Genomic DNA, 6352 nt, shown 5'->3' with positions numbered 1-6352 from the left:
CCATGATGTTGAACTTGCGATTCATAAATTGGAGGCTCTGGACCGCTACCGGCTGAGCTACGCGTTCGCAGCGATTGTCTACCGTAAACGGACTGGGTAAGTTAGCCGCACGAGAAAGTTGTAAACAATGTGCACCATCACGCAAAAATGCATGTACTCTCGACCTATTGAATCAAATTAACGTAACAATAGTAAAACTTTTCAGCTTATGACACCAACTAAACAGTGATAATTATAAGGGTGAAAGGTTTTGTCTCGAGCTTGGGAAATGGTGAAGCATATAAAAGATAATGTTGACTGATTTAACTTAAATCTAATCAAATCGTGCAGTGATTGATTTAAATTGATTTGTAATCAAAGAAATTGAAACATTTTTGAAACCGGAACATTAGCAACGAGGAACATTTATCGACTTTTCAAATGCGTGCCAAGTTTAAAAATTAACCAAAATTCTAATTTTTCAAAGTATCTAAACTATTTACAGTTTGGTTTATATTTGTGAGGTTCAGAACTTTCATAAATTAACAAATATTGAAAATTCACAGTTTCTAAACTTCTAATTTGAGATTAGGCAGACTAGGAATAACAATCACTAGCATAAAAAAGAGCAAAAGAAGATATAAAATTTTAGTGAAGCCATAATAAAATTAACCCACTTTGACGATATTTATCTCGGTTCCAGTAAGAGGCCTTGAAAAAATTTCGCCTGAAAAATAAATTTCGTATCATTATGAATAATTTGTCAGTTGACCATTTTTTGAGATCTTCCATAGAAAACGGGAAATTTTGGCTGAAAGTTGACGACCCGGTTTATTAGAGGTATTGCGAAAATTGACCATTGTATCATTGATAAACAATTGTTAGATCTATATTCTAATAAATAATAGTCAGTTGTTTTGATCCCATACATCTATCTAGTAAAATTGTCAAATACTCTGTTACATTTAATTAGCGAGAATAGCAGTGAAAAATTTGATAAAGTGAGAAAAAGAACACCGAATTCTCAATAAAAATGGTTAGGAATTAAAAAGTTTTGAAACTAAAAAATTTACGATATACCGTAAAACCTGTATTAGAAGGGCCGGCCCTTCTAATACAGGCCGGCCCTTTTATTTCTCCAAGGTATCTCCGGATGGCTCTTTTATTACAGGGATCCTTCAATTAGAGGGCTTTTTTTTCCAGCCATTTTTCTTTTCACTGAAAACGTACAGAAATCTTTCAATTTCAGGACACGTTTTGAAGGGGTCCTTCTATTAAGGGGGGGGGGGGCCTTCTATTACAGGGGGACCTTCTAATACATATTTTGCGGTAACAGCTTGTTCAATAAAAGTTAAACAACTTTCTAAGTTTCATGAAATTTCTGAAACTGGAAATTTTACTTGGCAAGATGCAATAAGGATGAGAAGAATGAATGAAATATTGGGTTTCCCTGGAAACTCCGAACGGCAGAAACTAAAGAAGGGAGTGAACCAATACACACAAAGAGAGACAAAACTGGCGCGGCGCATTGAATCCAGAAAAAAAGAAGAGGAGAAGCAAAAAGGGTCATAAAAATGAATAACGAGAAAATTATTGGCTTCTCTCTCTGTTTGGTTTTGTCGCCGAAGTTTCCACATTTGGTTAGCGAATGGACGATCGGAGAGGAGTTTTTGATTGGTCATTTGACATGGAAAAAAAAATGAAAAAGAAGAAGAATTAATTGGTGGACGGAGGAACGTGCCAATAGAATATTTGACATGATAATAAGAGTTTGATGAGGATTGGGGGACTGGTGGTGTGTGAAAGGGTTAGAAAAAATATTTCTGTTTCAAGAAGTCATAATTAGGTAGAGGGGATTGATCAACTAATTGAACCCGAGAATACGCAACATTGTAAGTTGATTGAAAGTTTTGAGCTAAACCCGACCCTATGCCGCTCGGAAACCGGTAGGAGCATTTTGACACTTTGACCACAAATTCAAGTTTTTCGGGGATTTTCTAAGAAAGGTTTCAACCAAATTTTCCCTACACCCTTTAAATTGCTGAAAGTACAGTAAACGACTTAATTGAGCCCAATATATGTACTTTGGGTTCAATTATCTCATTTCTCATAAGGGATATAAAAAATCTGTCAACTGGTAAAATGTTTGCCATAATGTCACCAAGATATTTTAATTTGCAGATTTTTTATATTTCTTGAAAAAATTGAGATAATTCAGCTCGAAGTTCTAGTATATGATGGCTTTCTATTGATGAATTGTAAGGAGCGTAATCTTCGAAAACAAAAACAATTAAAATTCTATAAAGTTTTGAAACAGATTATTTCAGATGAAGATATGCAATTTGAAGCATTCGAACACTACTTTTAAAGATAGCTCAAACTATTTTAGTCGAAATAAAAAATGTTCAAAATTAATTAGCCTACCGCCACAAAAAATTAATCGAAAAATGTTTTAAATTGAGCTAGTTTCTAGGAAAAAAAACTTCGAAACACGATTCGAAAAATCAAAAGTCAAAGGTTTTCTAGTAGCATTTTCGAGGCAGTATTTTGAAAAAAATGAATTTAAGCAAAAAAAAATTCGATAAAGTTAAAGGGAAAACGTTGCACATACACCAATCATCATACACATGATTTTCTCCGCAATAAATATCTGTCATGCAACAGTACCAATGATTAAATCCAGAAGATCTAACAACAGGTGGTACACATCCGAAGGACACTAGAAGACGTTCATGAAGAAAAAAAAAACAATAGAAAGAATTAACCTTGTAACCGAAAGCATCCATCCGCGCATATTGCCTCCTCCGCCTGTCAATATGTTTCAAATTACCTCATTACGGTAATTATCTACGCATATACTACCAGAAAAGGCATCTCAGGAAAGGAAAAAAGAGAGAAGAAAGAGATGGCATCATAAAAGAGAGACAAAAAAGGGGAGCCGAACGGTTGGAATGATGCCAAAAAGGACATGAAGGAAAGGAGATGATGATACAATTATTATGTACACACAGAAAAGATGCAAAGGTCAGATAAGAAGCGGCAGAAGAATGAAGGCAAATAGGGGGAGAGGGAGACGGGGCCATTGGTGATTAGCACCTGCTCATTGTGATGGAATAGACAGGTCATGGTGATAATTCGAAAGAGTGATGGACAAGGTGTTGATGAGAGTTTACTGATAAGGAAAACTTTGGGACTCCAACTGACAGAACTTTGTTGGTCCTAAGGTACCTCGAGTTCTTTTAGTACATTGGTTCAGAATAGTTAACGAAAAAAGAAAATATTGTAAATTGACATAAATGACAAAACGCTTAACGAGAAGAGGTTTATATAAATAGATTCTTTAAAATAAATTGGTAGCATTATTATATAAGATAGATTGAATATATTGAGATATCGAAATATTGAAATTTTTTGCTCCACAGCAAAAACCCTCGCACGGAAAATAATCTGAAATTTCTGGGATCTCCCTAAAATTAACCTAAAATTTATGATTGTGTGGATAATAAGTTCGACTATATTTTACAAAACATTTTGCCAATTTTGGATAAATTTGAACAAATGGACACTCACTATTTTTCATGGAACAGAACCAAAATCGAGAAAGAAAACCCGTATATACAGAAAAAAAACAACTATTCATCCATGGGTCCTAATTTTAAACACTTAATGATGGGCTCACTGTTTGCAGTCTATATTTAGCATGCCTTGTAAGAATATTGAAACAGTTCAAAATTTTAGCTCTATATCATTTACTCTTACAAAAGTAAGGACAAAATTATTATACATTCAAAGTTAAAAAAAGCCATTTGTTATCGTACAACGAAGCCATTGAAAATTATTTTTTTACTGTAAAAAAAGAAGCAAGACGGTCTGGAAGAGCATTGCTCAAAGTATCTCTCCATTAGAATAACAAACTTTGTGAAACAGAAAATAAATCAGGCAAATTACTGTCATAATACTGTAACAGTTCCACACAAAAGCCAAATTTGACCAAATTATTCTTGTGTTTTTTAAGTATCGAAAATTGGTGAGCTAACAAGATTTTCAAAATAATGTTCAAAATATTTCGTCAGTTGTACATTTTTTGATGTCTTTTACAGGAAACGAGATGAAGACGGCCAAAGTTGGCAACTAGGGAGCTTTTTTATTACAGGTTATATGGTGCATCAGTTCCAATAATTCTCATATGATTAACTCAACCTAAAAACTGTGAAACCGAAAATATAATTAAAGAAATCGCTCTCATGAAACTGTAAAATGTGCAATAGCAGAGCCACTCGAAAGTCAAATTTGCCCCTATTTTGCCTGATTTTTTGTATAACGTTTTCAAAAGTGTAAAGCTAGCAAAACGTTCATAATGATATAAAAATACTATGTCAGTTAACCGTTTTTGGGTTAATAAGGTCAAATTGAACAGTTAAAGGGCCCTTTTTATTATATGTTCTAAAATAATACGAAAAATTATTGTTCCAAAAACGTTATTTTGCGAAAGATTCCAACTTGTTTACAATAAAGAATATGACAATGATATTACAATAAACAACTAGTAAATGGATTTACTAAAATAATAGATTTAACTGCTCTCCTGAAATCCGACATGATAAAAGCCACAAGAAATATGCTAATCAATCAAAATCGCTTGTCATGGAGACTCGGTGAATCAACTTGTGCCAAGATTCGGCTCAAGTTTCGAAAAGAAAACAATGGGAAATTAAGAGAAAAGAGTGCAACAACACGCGGGGTGTCATCGAGCGATTCGAAGAGAGAATCGAGTCGGCCTCCTGTCAAGAGGTGTAATGTGTGTTGAAATGAGAGCAAATTATGTTAAGCTTAAGATAACATTGGGGTTGAAGAAAGAGGAATGACAAGAGGGAAAAGTGACAACTGTTGGTAGGGATCCTCTCTTCTTATTAGCTCCAGTCGTTTAACGTCTTCGTCGTGATAGATGAACACATTTTAAAAATGTGTTGGGTGGAAGAACGAGATGTGTGAGCTTGTTTTAGGGACATGCACTTTTTGTTCAAGGTTCAAAATGCCAAACAACTGGAAAAGGTTCATATTTTCAGATAAAAACACCAAACAATTGTGCTCTAATTATCGAAACAGAAATTCTCTCAAAATCTTTCGCAACAAATGTGAAACAACATTAAAAAAGGAAGAACACAAAAAGTACATTTCTAGAAATTTGGTTCATAGAAGGCTCTGGGGGAGTTGAACTTGCAGGCAAAATATTGGAGGTGTCGAGCCGTTACCGGCTGAACGGTCGCAGACGGAGTTTTTCGACCAAAAACCGTGAGAGAAGTACGGTAGTCACATGACAAAAAGTAATGTGTGTACACTTGTCACTGTACACCGCCACATCATAACGCATACTCTCGTCTTCAAAAATACTCCATTACATAGAAATTTGAAATACAACAGAACCAGAAAATGTTTAACTTGAACCTTGAAGTTCTGAAGTGGAAACAGAGCATCACAACATGAGAGGACAAGTAATACCATACCGTTTGTTAAAAGTTTTCTATGAAAACTTTGAAACAGAAATAATTTGTTACAATTAGAAACTGTAAAACTTTTACTAAACATGTATTCGTATCTTTTGAACAGTACATGATATCCCAAAAAAAAACTTCGGACTGCTAATTTGAACATGCAGTTCGAACTTCTTCACGAGATACCGTGCACTAGGTTTGTTGACAATTTTGTTTTGGCAAAGATTTACAGAGAAACTGTCAACATTTTTTAACAGAATCTTGATATTTTTTTAAATGTTTCATTTCTGTTTCAAAACATTTATAGATTTTGAACGATATGTCGAAAATGTTCGTGATCTCAACCTAATTTTTATAATATTTTTTCCATCGAAACGTTGATCAATTATCACCAAAAAAGGTTGTAACAAACCGTTCATCGAAAATTCAAAAATCCTCATTAAATGAAAACGAGACTGAATAAAAGTCAGGCAATCATATCCAATCGTGTTACATAAACAGTGATAAAAATAAACATTGATTTTTTCAGATCTTAAAAAAAGAAAAAAAGCTAAACTGAAATGCTAACATTAAAATCTACAATAAAAATTGTGCGCGAAGAATCATGAAAAACAAATGTTTCGAAAAATATTCATGATTTGAAACACACGATTTTTTTCAGAGAGAAAAACAAAAATCGTAGTTTCAAAAATTTCAAAAAAAGTTCACTTCATTAAAACTAGTGTTTCAAAACTGCCAATTAAGAATAATTTGTTTTTCGCAATTGCTATTCCTCTAATTGTAAAGCAATAACAAAGGTTTAGAAATGCTTTTTTCTTCAATAAATTTGAATTTGTCACAACTAAAAATAAAAATTCAGAAAAGAATACTACTCCAACAAC

This window comes from Caenorhabditis briggsae (assembly GCF_000004555.2).
Source record: "Caenorhabditis briggsae complete genome, chrIV, whole genome shotgun sequence".
In the NCBI taxonomy this organism is placed as follows: domain Eukaryota; kingdom Metazoa; phylum Nematoda; class Chromadorea; order Rhabditida; family Rhabditidae; genus Caenorhabditis; species Caenorhabditis briggsae.
The sequence above is the reverse complement of the archived record's forward strand: the minus strand, read 5'-3'. Positions refer to the sequence as shown.